General features: G+C 45.2%; 1 protein-coding gene across 5 annotated transcripts in view; it reads left to right on the forward strand.

Moving 5' to 3' along the window:
- Nucleotides 1-17,669, forward strand: part of Fhos (Formin homology 2 domain containing) — a 101,376-nt gene that overhangs the window by 42,756 nt on the left and 40,951 nt on the right. For all 5 annotated transcript variants that reach the window (XM_089594224.1, XM_089594230.1, XM_089594238.1 and 2 more), the window contains exon 2: nucleotides 17,346-17,404. The gene's annotated coding sequence lies outside the window, so the exon portion shown is untranslated. The remainder of the gene's footprint in view (nucleotides 1-17,345; nucleotides 17,405-17,669) is intronic.

The following is a 17,669-nucleotide window of genomic DNA, read 5'->3' on the forward strand; positions in this document are numbered from 1 at the left end:
CCCACGAAGCGATAGAGCAAGAAAGAGAGAGGTACTCCATCCGGGCATTCGCGAGCGGCAGTCAGTCGCCGATTCGAGGCCCGTCGAGTTTAAGCGATCACTCGCGAGCGAGTTGCTTGTGCTACGTTGTATAGATACACTGTGTGCTCTGGTATTTTGACTTTGGGTCTGTTTCGTGGTTCCATTTTTTTCTTCATCGGAATCACCTCGGTGTTGGTATAACATTATTTTTTGGCATCGAATTAACCGAGGTGTTGAATTTGAAAAAAAAAAAAGAAAAAAATAAGTTGTAGCTAGTTTTATGTTGTGATTATTGTTGGTTAATTGATTGGTTGGTAATTGAAAAAAAAAAAATTTAATCGTGGTCTCTTCCGGAGAGTGTTTTTGTGGAAACAATGGTGGAGGCAGTTTCGGGCGAGGATCGGCCGTGGGTGACGATCTCCGACGTTTCTTGGACATGATATCGCCACCGGGACAACATGCCGCCCTATTGGTAATTTTTGTTTCTCATCTTCTTAGGAGCTGTTACACCAATGATCTTTTAAAATATTCATTCATTTTAATATTATGCGCATTCACAGATATGTGAAAGAAGAACTAGAAATAAAACTGAATAATATTTGCAATTTGTACACCTTTAAATCAAAAACTAAAAAAAAGGCAGTCACGTATACACTGTATTTATTTACAGGAAGCGAAACAAGTTGAACAAAAACGTATTGCGTGTTTTTCGGACCTCGTACGCGATGTGCTCCACAATAATTGTGATTTGTGCGTACACCGTGTAGACGACAATGGGTGTTTTGCGGCGTCAACAAATAATTTGGCACAGTCGGGAACACGATGTGGCTCGCTGCTCCCCCCTACTATAGACATTGTGATATATTTTATTGAGGAAGCTCAACTCGGCGATACCTACACATGTTGGTTGAAAAATCTCTGCCAGGAAGTTGAGTACTTGTCTATTAATAGCACCGATTAAAACGTATCGATGTACAGGCAATTACATTACTCGGATGGTACAATTAAGCGTGAAGGTTTTAGTAAAAAAGCGCTCCAAACATAAAAAAAAAGAAAAAAAAATCAGCTCGGGTGAGCCGAGACCAAAACAAAACATCAATTTACAACTGCTCTCTCTCCTCTCGCAGCTCGCGAAATAATGTTAAAACCGTGTACGGCATCTTCCCGCTCGCCGATTTTTCTCTCCTCCCACGCCTGCGAGTTTGTACCAGAAAGAAAGTGAATCCGCGCGTTCGGACGTGACGGGGGGGAAGAAAAAAACCACACGCATTCTGTACACTACTGGCGCCACGTTGTAATCTCTGCATGCATCTCGAGTCCTATAGCCCGTACGGGAGATACTACGGGTAAAAATCAACAATCGAACAAGTAAAACGCACGCGAAGGCGATTTGGCCAGTAAGAGAATGAGAAATGCTCGGTTGCACAACTGGAAAGAGCCAGGGCTCTCCCGCGCACACTGTATATATATATATATATATAGAAAGTCTCGGGAAAGCTTCTTCCCGCCCGAGAGAGGAAGGTGGCACATCGGCAGCCCGTCCCCCAATTCCGCAAATGTATACGACACGGCTTTGAACTTCGCACGCGAGAGAAAGAGAGGCACGCGATCCCGTTTCTCTCGGCGGGTATAGATACACATCCGTGCCGATCTCGTGCCGCGCGCTTACGTAAGGAGCAGGGGAGAGCCGATCTCACCAAGATACATATACATATATGTACGTCCAATCGTTTGGACAGGAGCAGCAGCAAAAGTTCAGGTTTTGCAAGTGCCAGAAGGAGCCTCGATGTCGTCGTTCTTTCTCCCTTTACTGCATCTCTCTCTCTCTCTGGTCCGATGCCGGTGCAGCTTTTTACCTCCGACTGCGATCTTTAAATGCAACCGAGGGGCCCGTTGTGTAATTAAACTTTTTTTCTCCCCGATTTTGTTTTCGGGAGTGTAACGGTGTCCCCCGTTGATTACGCGCATTTAATTGCCCTTAAATGAATTTCCAACGCCCCTCTGCACCCGTGTACACGCACGGCCTGAATTTTCTTCTTTTTTTTCTTCATCTTCCTCCGATGGTCCGATAACACGTGCAAAACGAAAGCGAAGAGTTAAAAAAACTACTTAAAAATGAGTTTTGCTTGCCTCCTTCTCTCCCCCGCCAAACCGATTTCGTTACATCATTCAAGACGAGTTGGAAAAAAAAAATTGATTCTTTATGCATTTAGTCACGTCGACTCAGCCACCTTATACTTCAAAACGACAAGTGCCAGGGAGGACGTATGCATATCATGAGATGCATTTTTGTTTTTTCAACGCGTCGCGATGGATGATCGGCATACCAGGGCGCACCGACACGGAGTAGATATAGGCGAGACATTCTCACGCTCCCGCGCGATCGTGGAGAGCATTAGGGATGCAACAGGTGACGCGCGACCGAGTGGTGCATTTGAATAATTGGCCGGGGCCAAAGGAGGGACGCTCCAGCGAGCCCTTCCGCGTACACGTATATGTACCTTACACACGGTGTCTATCGACGAATAAAAGCTAGGAAGGCAAGAGCCTCCGAGCATGTATATATGGCGTGGGTATTGGGTGCACTCGACGGCGCATGAAACTCGATCGTTGCGTCGCTCACGCGGGCCGAGAGAGGGAGAGAGAAGAAAGGGAGAAAAAGAAGCCTTTAGCATATTTTGGAGGAAAATACGTGACTCTCGAGGAGCGCCTTCGCGACCGTACGTGCAGAGGAGCTGTGCTTACTCTTCTCTCCTCGGGGATGGCTTGCTGATTTGGAAAAAGTGACGCGCGACTACTCCCCCCTTCTGAATTCTTTACTGTTTTGCGAGAAGAGCTTCGGAGCAGCGCGCCGATATGGATCGCCACCTGATATCCCATTTCGGATGTAGCGGGGCTCCGGGAGCCGGATGTTTCTTCGTTTTTCCTCTCCCCTCGTTGTTTCTCCGTCCTCGGGAGTGAAAAGTTCAATTAAACCCCACGAGATTTATCGCCCGCGACTCGATACACCGGATACACGTGTACCGGTAACACACGTTACCATCGATCTTGGCGAGGACGTGCCGCTGCTGGCCGCAAAAAGTTGACCAATTGAAAACGATCGAGAGTATTTTATACGTGTATATATATATATGTATACATCCGCGAGGTGCTAATTACGCCAGTGTTTCTTTTGACACTTTGATTTTTATCGCCCGTCGAAAGATTGTCTCTGTTTATGACTTTGTTTGTTTCGAGGATCAAAGGGATAATCCAAAGTTTCGAATGAATAAAAATCCAATCAACCCACCTTTTGAACTTCATTTTAATCGATGAAAATCCCTCCTCGTATAATATATACACGTGTCGACATTCATTGTAATTATTTTGGGATTTCGAGATTAAGTACCTACGCACTGCGTACGCGTGATTTTAATCTAATGGATTTTTTTCTTTTTTTTTTTTTTTGTTGCTGGTAAGTTGACGGCTCTCCACTTTTCGCAGCCTAAAAATCAAAGTAACGACCTAATTTCTGGCTCACTGGTAAGTCGAAAATACGCGAAGCCTCGCGATGGTGCAATTATCATCTATACGAACAATCAACGGAAAATTCGAGGTATCCGAAAGAGAGAGATTTTTATTCGATACGTTTTCCTTTCGCAAACTCGTCCAATTTATTATTTCCAAGTCGAGAGACCCTGTACTTGTACATTATGTATAGGCGTACAGATAAGGTTTCAGGTAATCAGTGCCCAGATCGCACCAGACCATGCAATTGTTTTTAAACTTGGATCATATTAATAGCACATGGGGGTATTTTGATTCCTCTGCATTTTCATTGGGATCGATGAAATAAATAAAAATATAAACTGCGCCTAATTTAGTAGCGTTATGGCGTTAAATTAGTTTGTCAAAATCATTCGTATAGAGATGATTGCTTCTCTTCGTTCACGTAATTTCTTAGAACATTGGTTGGTGCCTCGAATCGAACATTGCAGTGTTCGTTACATACGAGTCACACGTTCTTTCGACCGAACCACGCCAATTGACATGATTGCCAATGTTACTTGCAGTAGTTCACTGAATCTCAACCGGAGAGAAATGCATCAGCAGAAAGAGATAAAAAAAGAGTAAGAGAGTGTAAGCTTGATACAAATAAAACAATACGTTCGCAGAAATCAAGCATATCTCGTTACAACTCCCCGCCAAGGTGGGTATACTTTTCTCTGAACACATTCCGCTGATCACTTAATCAGTATGTAATTCCTGCTCAGAGAACTCGAGGAATTCCCATTTGACAAACGATTGTGAGTAACGCGACACTCGCTTGCGAAGATTAATTTGCACACAATGTATGAAACTTTGATTCGCGTATTATGACTGGTTAATATATATACACTATAGATACACGTTTAACAGCATTAATATGACAATTGACTATGGTACATATTTAGGGGGTGCTTCTACAAAAATATAGACTCGAAAGGGCGCAATAACGCGAACCTCACCCGTTAAACAAACCAAAATTCAATCCCGGATCTTGGTGGGACAATGTTGGAATAATATAATGAACAATATAAATCAATAAACTACACGCACAGAGCAGAGAGAGCCCCTTGATGCAAGAAAAGGCGAGTTCCAATGGCAGCGTCCACCAGCCGCCCTAAATCATTCGCCCGCAGCTCGGCCATTTGCGGCGGGTAACCCAATTCGGCCTCTCAAACCATCGATTAATAAATAATTTCTCCGGTCGGTGCGGCTGACCCGTAGCTCTCTGTATGTACTACATACATCAGATACACATCTGTACTCGAAGGGGGTGGGGAGGGTAGGCGGACTTTTCGGACCCCGAAGCTTCGAGGTGACATTATTCATAATACGCGCGTACGCCGGGCTCCTGCGCGATAAAGCCTGGCCAATACATCACCCGAGCCGTCGACTTTTCAATTAACCCAAAACACGTCCTTATGCGGGGGGACGTCGCGTCGGGGTGCAGGAGAAGCTCGGCCAAGATATAACGCGTGTACAATAGGGCACGTGTATGATCGCACGAGAGAGAGAGAGAGAAAAAGACAACATTTGAAAATCCGTTCGCTCTCCCTTTTCATTATTCCGTTCATCGTCGCTTCCTCGTGCAATGCCAGTGCACTGTTCCTGACTTTCACCTTCACCACGTGCACACACACACTTGGATGAAAGAGACACATATATGTAATATGATGTGCACACGACTTGCCGTCAACGGTTGTTGCAGCGCAAGTGCCGTCGTGCATCAGAGTCCATCGAGCCAACCATATTCATATCCTTTTATTAAATTTCCGAGCTAAACATTACAGCCCGAATACCGTGCACCCCCATCCTCCTCGGCGTAGCTTTCTTTGCGCTCGATTTACTTTGGAAGGCATTGTGCCACGTGCACTCGTGAAAGTAACGTGTAGGGTGTGAGATACCGGTGGAATGCTTCATGGAAACACACCCACACTTGGGAAGCTTTTTTTTGTTTTTTTTTTTTTTCTCAAACGAGAGATGAAAATAATAAATTCTTCTCCAGCTGCCGGTGGAGAGAGAGAGAGAGATAGAGAGTCGCGCCGAATGGAGATTTCACTGTGCATTAGGCGTCGTGTCGGAATGTGCGTGTGCCGGATAACATGGGAAGCCGAGACCTTGCGCATACATTTATATACGACGATCATGATGATGATGATGATGATGATGATGATGATGATGCTGGTTATTGTTGGTAAGTGAACTTTGCGATTTCAGGGCAAAGCGTTCACATCGCCCGGGAGAAAGTTTATACAAATTATTGTTACTATTGGGCACAGTTTGCATCTCAGATTGCATTTGGCATTCAAAACTGATAGGAGAAAATTTTCACGCGTCGAGTTGTAATTTTTCCCTATATATACATACACACGTACACTCGGGAGTCCATTAGCTGACGGTGTGATCGTTTTTTTTGTTCGTTTGTCCCGAGACCGCGGCTACCGATTGTTCCCTAATGCGCTCCCAAAGTGCGTATACGCGCTATCGGTACACGTACGCTCGTAATTTTCAAATACAGCCCAATCGAGAGAGAACCCCTTACGTGAGAAGCCGTCGCAACGTCTTTGGTCCCTTCTCATTGTCCCAATTGTATATATAAATGTACATCCGAGCTGAGAATTCAATTTATCATCGTCTGCGCGCATGTTGGAGGGGAAGAGGTCATTTACAAAATTAGTCCACATCGAATGCTCAGCCAACGCCATTTGAAAAGTAGTCCACTGTACCCATACACATAACAACACCATATATGTACACGTACGTATAGCCAGTGATGTACACCGCGACAAAAAGATGTAACGGTTGTGCGCGTGGTACAGGGTATACGTGAGAAACCGGAGGAGTGATATTGGGCGATGTGTATACGGACCACTCCCGACAGAGCCGCGCGTGCATGCATCCAAACGTTGACGGACGAACCGGGGAATAAGTACGTGTATTATTATTATTATTATTATGTGGACGTAAATACACTCGGGTGATAGTAATTTTCTAGGCGCGAGTGAGGAAAGTCAGCCTTTCTCGTTTCGTTAGGCGGGCAACACGTGTTCTTCCGCGTTAGATTCGTGTCTCGAGGCTCAAAGTTCCTTTTCATCGCTGCATGTACCGACGCGTCGACAGCTGGTCCTGTCGTCGGTTGTACGTGGCAGAGAGCTGCTCCGAACCTTCGCGGGGCCAATGATGCTCCTTGGATGATTTTTTTTTTTTTTTTTTTTTTTGTGGGAGTTACGGTTACGCTAACAATGAGTGTGGGACTCTCGCTACGTAACAATCACAATACATGTTGGTGTGGGACGATGGGCAGTGTGTCTGATACTCTCAAATGCAGGAGTGGTAATTTACCACTATGAGAACGTCACGGTTAGATTTTGATTTGGTTTATCAGTATTTTGATTCAGTTTCTAATTTACTGTACGTAAATCTTTCTTAAGTCACAAGTTTCAGACAAATGTAGCAATATTATGTGATGTATACACTGGTCATACTTGTAGTAATCTCGGAAAATAAAAGAGGTATGTGATGCTACCCGCTTTCGTAAAACTGTGACTCCTTGTACATTGTTGATTCCGCACTGATAATAAAATTGGCTTGTTTCGTGGGATTGGTTTGCGATGAACAATTTGACGTATCACAAGTTTGTAGTTACGAGTGAATATATTTTTAAGAAACATTGGATTCTCCTGGTCATTTGATCGTATCTGTGATCAGTAGAGAAGAGCAATACTCCACGGGGCCAGTAAAAAAAATCTCAATTTTATGCGCGAAACTACTTCAATAGCCATTAATCATTTACCACGAGGGGAAAAAAAATTACGCTTTTCACAGATACACTCCGCTAACGCACACTCAAAAGCTCGGAACCTGGTCCACTGCATGTACTACGAGCTTTTCTCATTAAGCCACCCGCTAGTCGCGAAGCCGCGTAATATATATACATGCAGTCACTGCCCGGCAAAGGCAGTTGCAGAAACTCGCTCGCAAAAGTCTCGTTTACCAGGGAGACCCCGGTGGTACGGGTACGTGGGCCATATAGGTTACCATACACCCAAGGAATTTTCGGAATCCTCTCGATAGTTCCAAGCCCATCGCGCGTCGCCGTACCCGCTGGCCCCCCCACTGCACCCTTTGCGTCCGCATTCGCGCGATTTACATACCCACCGTGATGTTGTGCACGGCATCGAGGCCAATTAGAGGAGTTAATTCTCGCGCAGTGCTGATTTATACCCTGCGAAGTGGCTCGATGTGCGCGGGGCGCTTGACCTTTAAACTGGACCCTGCGCTTGTGCGAACGAGCGCGTGCCGAAATTACTGCACATCATCGGCGGATGATCGATGAGCCAAGGGGGTATTATAACGTGTGGCTTGATTGTCCGATTTTTCACGATCGCCGTCCAAGATCATAAATACCGGCTCATTGTTTTTTGGACGGACTTTGGGGAGATAGAGGCCCGATGACCCACCACCGCCGTATGTGAGGTCATCCTTCGATTAAACTCGCTCTTTATCTCCGGAGCCGATGACTCGAGTCGGTGGACTGTGAGCGTCAATTATCATCCTCGGTATGGATTTTTCAAAGCTGCGGTTGCGAACGTTATTGATATAATCAGTGGTGATAAATCTGTCGCACGCAGCCGTTGTACGAAAACAAAATGAGTAGCCTTCCTTTGCGATCGCGACCTGACGTCATTTGCTCGTGCCATCGATAAGAAGCACATTTGACCTTATCGCTGTTAGGTTCGACCCTCGTAATCCTCCCCTGCCTTGTCGTAAATAAAAATTAAAAAAGTATGGCCAATAAATCACTCGCAAGGCACGCCAGCGATGCGCAATTCTCAAATTTAAGGTATATATACATGAGCAGATAACAGTATACACTAATCCGAGATTCCTCCAGCGGCTCCGAAAATGGTTTCATCAGCCCCACTGCAGGCTTTTCGACTGCATTCTTCGGGAGGGTCGTCCGAGGGGTCGGGGTCAAAACGGGACGGAAGAAAGGGCCCGATCGTTTGTCTTGCTCGCCGCCGACGCAATTGTGATTCTCGAGATGGGCACGAGCGCGGTTCCTTCTTTGGATCCTTTCTCTGTTGTACCGCTCCGCGAGAAGCCGCTGAGGCTTTTTCGGCTCGTTTTGCTTGCGCCGTTCGCGATTTCCCGAGCGTTTTTGTCGTCGCTCGTGTCTCCCTATATGTACAAGCTTTTTGTGCTTTACTTCTCTTTCGTCGTTTTGTTTTGTTTATTCAGCTTATTATTTTGTAGGTCTTACGTGAAGTTTGAGAAAAAGTTCATCAAGTGGTATTTCGCAATGGTTACGGCTTTTTGAAAAAGATAAAAAGCTGTTTTTTGCGCTGAAAAAAAAAAAAAAATTTCTTATACTGTGGGTAATTAAAGGACAAATTGAATTGAAATGAAAAAAAAAATGTTCGGCATGTACAATAGATGGGAACGATACCAATATTTATGTTTTAATTACATAATCACGTTAAAACACATTCGAACTGTGTTATTACTTCATATTAATATTAATTAATCCAAGCCAACTCTTTTCACTACCATCCGATCTACACCCATACACAATAGCGCTGTAGGATTAAATCAAGTGTTAATTTTGATGAAAACAAAAAATTGAGAAATGTACCACAGTCCACATTTTTTAACTTATAATTGTTATTACATTCGAACGAAACAATTTAAAATCACAACGAATCTCACGCGTGATAAATCCCGTGATAAATTACGCAGACCGAACGAGCTTGTTGAGCCTCGTTTCGAAGGTATTTTCCAAGGATGCTGCTCTCGCCTTTAAACAAAATATACGAGTATGGAGAATAATAAGAATTTCGAGAAACGCGTACACTTATACGCTCGTACGCGACTCAGCAGTAGTTAACGATCGGTTTTTGTACTTGCGCTTCGTCAGACCGGTACATTGTACTGCAGTTGAAGAAAAAAAGCCGGGGGGGAAGTCAGGGGTAACGATAAATCATTCTTTTTATCTTCACATTTAGCGCTCTTTCTCTCTGTGCATCGCCACCTCCCGCCCCCCTGTTCTCTGATTATACTTTCACTCTCTTTCTACCTCTTCTCTTCTTATATTGTTCCTCCCTCTTTTCGAGCACTTTGGTACACACCGGTACTCGGCTGTACTTGGTTCCTCTTATATCCCAGATATGAAGTATATTCCAACGGATGTGCCTCGCATCTGCCGCGTCGCTGAAAATCATCAACTCGAATAATCCTACCAACAACACCAGCAGCACCGCTCGTTAACCCATGAACTTCCGCAAATCACGAAAATCGAAAACCTTGACCCCCCCTCCGCCTCGGACAGCTTACCTCCGCATCGCATGCATTTCCCAGGCCCGTAACACCACGCGAAAATTCTTCTCGAGTTTTCCGGCTCGCGCGTCTTTCTCCTGACCGCACTTCCAATTTGCGGAATTACTCGGTGCCTGTACGCTACGTACACCGCTCATTGCCCTCCCCCCCCCTGTGGACGAGATTTATCGACGTATCACCTGCGCGCGCGTGCCGATTGGCAATTTCGGCCTCGGGAGGACGGGAGATAGTTCGCGCACACGGAAACCGGGGGGGTTCTGAGTTTCGGGGAAAACCTTCGTCAGATCGCCAACAACAACGCGTTCCTGCAGTCGGAGCGTGAAAAATTGCCAGATAGGCTGACTCGAGAATTCCAAGAGAGATAAATCCGGGAGGAAAGCGTTTGATTGCGCAAGAGCACAAAAGTGGGCATGGTTAAGGATAGTTTTTGCCTCTCGATCGGGGCCAAAACAGGTGGAACTTTACGATCCTAATTCGGATTAATGAGGCCCAAACGAAAAATTTGGCCTCCCCATGAGCAGCTTTCCCCCGAACACCCTGCGCTTATCAACGTGAGAAAATCCTTCGTTCTTGCTGCTGTTAAAACTTTAATTAATCTCCATTTACACAGTTTTCCTTAAAAAAAAGGTCTCCACAGGTGTACAACTACAGTTGCCAGAGGGTCTCTTCTGCGTCGGAAAGGAGCAAAACTGTGTTGTAAATGAAACGCAGAGTCACTGGATGGAGGTGCAGAAAATGGGAAAAAAAAATCTCCGACACGTAATATCGGGTGCTGTACGCACACGTTCGCGCGGAGATAAAACGCAAGACGGTTCGGAGATGTTGTGCACGGACGGGCGCGTTCCGAATTTTCCGGCAAAGCGCGTACGTGACAATAATATTTGTCACCATCCGTTCGATCTCACACCCTTTCCTTGTATATCTCTGCACCTCGGCGGATGCTTTTACCTCTCTTACTCCGAGATCGTCTCTTCCTTGACGTGACACCTTTCTATCATCGACAAACTGTAAAAATAACATCCTCGAAAGGCTTTTGCAACTATACAAGAAAATGTTACATTCATCCCGTTTTACTTTCAAGACAAAGATATTTTTTTTTTTTTTTACTCGCAAACAAATGATTTCCATTGCCCTTTATTTTGGGGTGTACACTAAACGCAAACGAACGAATAAACGCAGCTCTAGAACGAAAACAGCAAAACCGTACAATCTTGAGTAATATGTTTCGATAAAAAGTCTAAATCACACATTTCGCAGTCGATTTTCAAATTATCACGACAGTGCACCCAGCCACCCAATGGCTTATGTTTTTTTCAGGATCTCAAAATCAGTGTATCAATACTGAATTCATCTGTATAAAACGTACCGACGAACATCGATAAAAAAAAAAAAAAAAAAAAAAAAAAAAAAAAAAATCTCTCACGAACATCGGCTGCAAGCAATTTGTTGTAGCGCGTCACAATCACCAAATCTCCAAGGCGCTTTAAAAAGAGCTCTCTGTTAGATCCGAGCATCATTGAATTCAGCTTTGAGAGTCAAACAACTAAGAACCGGACGGACGAAGAAATCGAAATTCACACTTGGCCTCATCCTCCTCGATACGGCCGTGAAAAGAAGGAGAGAGACGCGCGGCTGTCTTTGATGCGAAAGAGAGAAAATAAAGGAAAAAAAAAAGAAGGAAAGCCGGCGCACAGTAGCCGGATTCTTTCGGTTCTTTTGGGCTCTTTGACACGTGATATACGGCTTTATTTTTGGTAACCCGAGGGGAATAGGCGTCTTGCCGCGATCCACCGTAACGAGTATCCCCGATGGCTTTTACCTCTCGTCTTTCGACTTATCGCCGATCGAGCTGTTTTTCTCGATTTTTACGACCGCAAAGTTATACGTGTCAAAGGTACGCGATAAATACTCGAGTTTTATTTCATCGTAAACAGGAGAAATCTCGCGTCCTCTGTTTTTATCGGAAGATTATCCCGAGTTCGTCATTTAGAGCATAAACGTATACTTACAATGGCTTGTTTTTAGGGACACGTACTGTTATGAAACTTTCGTATTAACCATCGTGTTGATATTATTGTACACGCATCATGTATACACCATGTCCGTCAATTACAACCGCAAAGTACACATCCCTAGCGTTTCAACGCAAACAATCGTTTGCTCCGTGAAGCAGTAGTGCAGTGTAATCAATTAGATACCTGCACGGATGAAAAAAAAGGGAGGGGGGGGGGAAAGACGATAAATTCGCGCGGCTCGTTCGTCAGTGGGTACACGAAGAGCTGCGGCAGCTCGTAAAATCAGCCGCGCCATCGAAACCGGAAGGAATTCAGCCGAGCAAAAAACACGAATCCCGAATGTGTATCGCCGGTGCTGTGTATATATATATATGTATATATAACTCCGACGACGCGAAATACCACTTACGTGGCGTATACTCGTACAGCTTGGCGCGGAGTACCGGCAGGGAAGACACGCGCGCTCGCCAAGCAACAAGAAGTAGGTACAGCTGAATGAAGCCGGCCAGTGTCACGAGTGCCCCGGGAGTCGCCGGCATTGAACTTGGCCGCCCGCGGCGGTTGGTTTTTATTTGCCGCGGATCGGTGGAATTTATCCGAGATGCGTGCTCTCTCTCCCTCTCGTTCTTGCCTTGCAAAAGCCGGCCGGCCGGCGCTCCTTTCCTATGCGTATATTATACGCTCGTCTCGGGACATTCACCGAGCAAAGGAGGACCCGACACTCGGCCGGCCCGTTCTGTTATGTATGGGCGATTTAATGTCGAACGAGCGCGCGGCTGTCTGTATATGGCTGTGCATAATAAATTCCCCCGGCACCGGCTGACGTTGTTTCGTCATTCGCGAGTTTCTGCCTTTACTCTCCGTCCATTCGTGTGTGGCTCCTTTTTGTTTTGTTTCCTTTTACCGATGTTGGAAGAAAATGCGTTATGCGTTACCGGTTTCTTTTTTCCTCCCTCGGAGGTGTAGTCGCGAGGAAATGAATTCCAGCCGAGGGAGACTTATCGGGCCCTAATTGTGAGTGAAGCGCGCTTTTATGCTGGGGTGGGACAAAATTTACTCGACCAGAGGATGTATAAATTTCATTTTATATTTTTGCGGCTTTTTAAACGCTCGACATATTTCGTGCGTTATTTTCGATGGTTTTTTTTTTTTTTTATTTTTTTTTTTTTTTTTTATCAGCACTCAAGTTTGGAAATGCACGTGTCAGTTTTGTATATTTAATCTATTTTGTTTTTTTTCCTTACATCCCTTCTAAAGGATGTTTTTCTCTTAAAAATCAATTCCTCACATGCTTGTGGTGGCCAAATGTTAGAGAAACAGATTTGGAACCCATAGATACAAGTAGGGATCAAGGCCCAATCTTGGCATACTGTGCCCGTAGATGGCGTTATTAAAATAAAGTGATCAGATAAATTGAATCATCGCTTGATATTAGGTAAAAAATAATTTTTTTTGCATTTCTCCATCGTAATTTAATGAATACTTTGAAAACTCAAAATCCTTAGGTGTTCAATGTTGGTCGTGTCTTGTTACGTTATTCGGAGCGTTGCATGGTAATTAGCGCCATTCCAAAGTATTCGCCCGAATGTTTCTTTTCAAAAATGAGACCACCCCCTCGAAATACCAGCAAAGTGCAGCAACTGCAGGTGCGACGCGGGCCTCAAGCTCGCGAAGCCCACTTGTTTGCTCTTTTTCTCGGCGTATGGTAGACTCGTAAAACTCCAGTCGAGTCGAGAGGGAAAAGGAAAAAAAAAAAAAAAAAAAAAACGAAGAGGAGGTACGAGAACCTCACGCAGTTCTCCCATTTACGAGCGGAAACATTATTAACACGAGCGGTGCTCGTCTTTCTTCTTTTTCTCCTCCCGACGCCCTTGCCCCTTTTTCCCGCTTCGCCTCGTCATCGCCCTCGCGCTCTCGTGTAGTCTCCGTATTATTTACTCGGGCTTTTCTCGCGTATACGCATCCAGCTCGTGTCCGCGTGGAAACTTTTAGAATTTGTTTGAAAAAGAAAAAAAAAATCTAAAATTATTTCACGATATATAGTTTAAAAACGAGTCTACAACATCCATTGTGCTGTAACAATACGAGGCGACCGAGATTCGCAAGCCTCTATTATTTTCAAGCTGCCCAGTTTTTTTATCCGGCGACCAGTGCATCCCAAAGAGCTACTCCCAAAAAAGCCCTCACCTCCTTTTCCAAAACTTCAAACAACAACAACCACTTCCTTCGCCCCGTCCATTCATCCGACCTCATCGAGCCCCTACACCTCTGCTCCTTCATCTCCACCTCTTGTCTTTCTTCGTAATTTTTTTTTTTTCTCTTTCTAAAATCCATTGTCCTCGCGGTGGCGCGTGGATTCTCAGGCAGCCGACACCACGACAGTACAGCTCGTGCCGCCGTGGGAAGGTTCTCGCGCACTTGAACTCGTGCAGCGCCTCGTACGAGCGCCTCCTTTTCTCTCCGTATCTCGTGCGGGCTTCGTTTTTTACAAGTACACTCACCACCACCGCGACGGCCGGAATTGAGGTGCGCGAGGCGACGACAGGCTCTTTTTTACCTGCAGCTGCAACGCCCTTCCCCTCCCCCTCCCCCAAAACCTCATCACCGTGCAGCTTTTTATTTAACAGCCAATTGGTACTTGTGGATTAAACAGCGATACCATCAGTACGGAAATTGCATTTTATTATTTGAAAAATTACATACTTACGCATGAAAATATGTGCATTTAGCCAAAAATAAATCGAAACGGTACTCGCACGGGGGAATACAAAATCTGTCGTTCAAAATGCAGCGCCTGATTTTATCATCAATGCTTGTCCCAAAATTCACCCAATGGCCGTTAATCGGTCAAACAATGCAGGAATAAAAAAAATTCCCCTTCGGAAAAATAAATAACCATACCTACCCTGCTTCCACACGTGATGCCGGTGCACGAGACGCGCCGTAAATTAATACGAAATAATGAGCCGTACAGAGCTTTTTGCGTACTTGTAGGGTCGCGTGAGTACAGATCCATATGTATATATATATATGTGTGTGCACGAGAGCTGATATAAAAATTTCAAAAGTGGAACATGAAAAACGTGTTTTTGCGACACAACGCTCCACTACCGGCGCCACACGGCGATTACGTTACTACACTTTATAGGAGGAGAGGCGCGCTATTCCAGCAGGCGCAGGCACCGCATACGCCACCCTTATCGCCGTAAATTTCATACACAGGCTGGAACCGTGAAGTAACATAGGCGCCGTACAAAGACTCGCGCACTTCTCTCTCCTCTGTTAACGGCACTCCAAGTGGGGGGGACCTTTTTTTCTTTTTTGTAACGATGAGAATCGGCAAAAGTGTTTATGTGCGCGGGTGTGTGTCTCTGACACACGACTGACTTTGATTGACATCTGAAAATGGCACCCAACGGTAAGAATGGCCTTTGTTTTGACGAAGGAGTGGAGGATTTTCGTGATCTTGTCCCCAAATCGGTACAGTCGAGACATACTTTTTCTTCTTCCTACGCGTACCCATCGTATATACTTTTTTCCCTATTCCTTTTCAACCAAAAATATTCAAATCCCATATTATACAATATCATGTATCAACACATCACGTCCACCATAACACGGAGGGGGACGAAGTGGCCGAAAACACCTTTGGCGCACTACGCGCATATAAATTTCGCCGCAAGTAGGTACATACACTTACCCGCACTCGCACTAAAAATAATTTCCCGAGTTGCCCTCGGCATCTACCCGTACCCATGTACGGAAGACGAAACCCAAAATCAAAGGAGCTGCATCAGCGGCTCCGAACGCATAAATAACCGACAGCTTCCATTGCCGTGGCTCATGCAAACGAATAACAATAACAGCAACAATAAGTGCAGGGCTCCCCGCACATACACATATATGTACGTGCACACAGGTTTATACGTACAAGCGAGCCGGGCAGCATATAATGAGCCTTTATAATACAGCCCCCTCGCGAACAAGCTAAAATGCAATATTCAGAAAGAGAGAGAGAGAGAGAGAGAGGCTCGCGCCTTTTTCCGAAGGCTCTCGGGGGGCTTTCTCACGCCGGTGCAAGGCAGCATCGCCCCCTCCCTCCCCGTGTAGGCCCCGGGGGCTCCTCTCTGCCTCTACATATTTATGCGGCAAAGGCCCCGTTCGAGGAGGCCGGTGAGATGCGCCGTGTAATGGGTTCACCGATGGAGGGACGCCGCCGCGTGCATGTTACACGTTATGCACGTGCATCCCGTTGCCCCACTGACCGTCGACACCGCTGTTCTTTTGACGCTCCGATCATCCGCTCTGCCCGTGGGATCACGCATCTGTGTGGGCATACATTGGGTGCCGGATTAATTAATTACGATGGCAAATTAATCGCGGGCCATTGTGATGGGGCCTCGACCTTGGCTCAATCACTTTATTGGATATATCATCTGCTGCTATGGTTGTTGATTGTACACACAATGTACGATTATAACTGGATGGGCATGTAATTATTGGTAGTGCGTGGGGGTTGCAAAATCGAAAATTCGTAAGGAAGTGACGACCGTGTTGGTTTACGAGGGATGGCCTCGATACCGTGTGCTTGTAAATATATATATATTGTTGCATGTATATGTATGACATATGTAGGTACACCGTACGGTACACCGATCGGATACACGTGTCCCATTGTTTTATCACGTGTGAACTTTGGACCGCTCTCGTATAGCCAATCTGGAGCACAAATTCGTGTTCCCGTTGTCTTGCACTCGTCGGAGTGAACAAGTGATTACCGGTTCGCGTGCACCGCGGCTTTTGGTAGTCAATTAATTCACGCGTCTATTTCCGTCCCCTATGTACCAATCAAAATTAGGAGGATATACGGTGGCAATATAAACTTAAAAATTGCAGAGCGAGAGCCGGACTTTTGCGCGTTCATACAAAAATATGTACGCCAATGGTAATAAAAATAGCCGTGCCCATTAGCCTAGTGAGCCCGGACGCTAATACACTCCGAGGCTTCCCTAACGAGTCTTTCCTTGGGAGACGACGTTACGGGGGGGGGGGTAAATAGACGCGCGCGTAGTTTATACACGCAGCAGAAAAACAGAGCTAGGATGGAAAAAAGCTCGTTAAGGCACACCACGACGGCGACGGAATAAAAAAAAAAGTGCGTGTGTACTGTACACGCATATGGGTATGCTCTTGTGTATACTGTATAGCATCGAGTGCCCTACAATAAACGGCAGACAACTCAAGGGGGGACTTAACGGTGCTCTCCATATATACACGTACACATGTAATGTAAAAGATGACGCATTTCTTGGCATCATATAAAACAAACAAACATAATTACTTACAATGATGATAATAATAATAATAATAATAATAATAACAATGATGTGTATTACTGTGTATCAATGTTCACGTATATAATATGTGTGTCTCTCCTCTCTGTTGCAGCCGAAAGAACTCCATCGTTCTCAGGACCCAGCTATCCGTTCGAGTTCACACCATCATAGGTGAGTCTATACCTCTCTATAATATATATTACGTAGGAGTATATACTTTCAGCAACGACGACGTATACGTGCACGTATATATAGTTTGGTGTGTAGCCCACTTTGATGCACACTTACAGGTATACACATATACGACGTACGGAAGCAACGAACATAACGACAGTGGGGAGGCCCCCGTATAATTATGTGTATATGTATGTGGGGAGATCGCGAGCACTGCTAGTATACATAGTATACTATATGTAGGAGTGCAAATGAATCTTGG

The sequence above is a fragment of the Copidosoma floridanum genome, unplaced genomic scaffold (genome assembly GCF_036245765.1).
Source record: "Copidosoma floridanum isolate Cflo_tuat_1 unplaced genomic scaffold, Cflo_Japanese_pri ptg000001l, whole genome shotgun sequence".
NCBI classification, from domain to species: Eukaryota; Metazoa; Arthropoda; class Insecta; order Hymenoptera; family Encyrtidae; genus Copidosoma; species Copidosoma floridanum.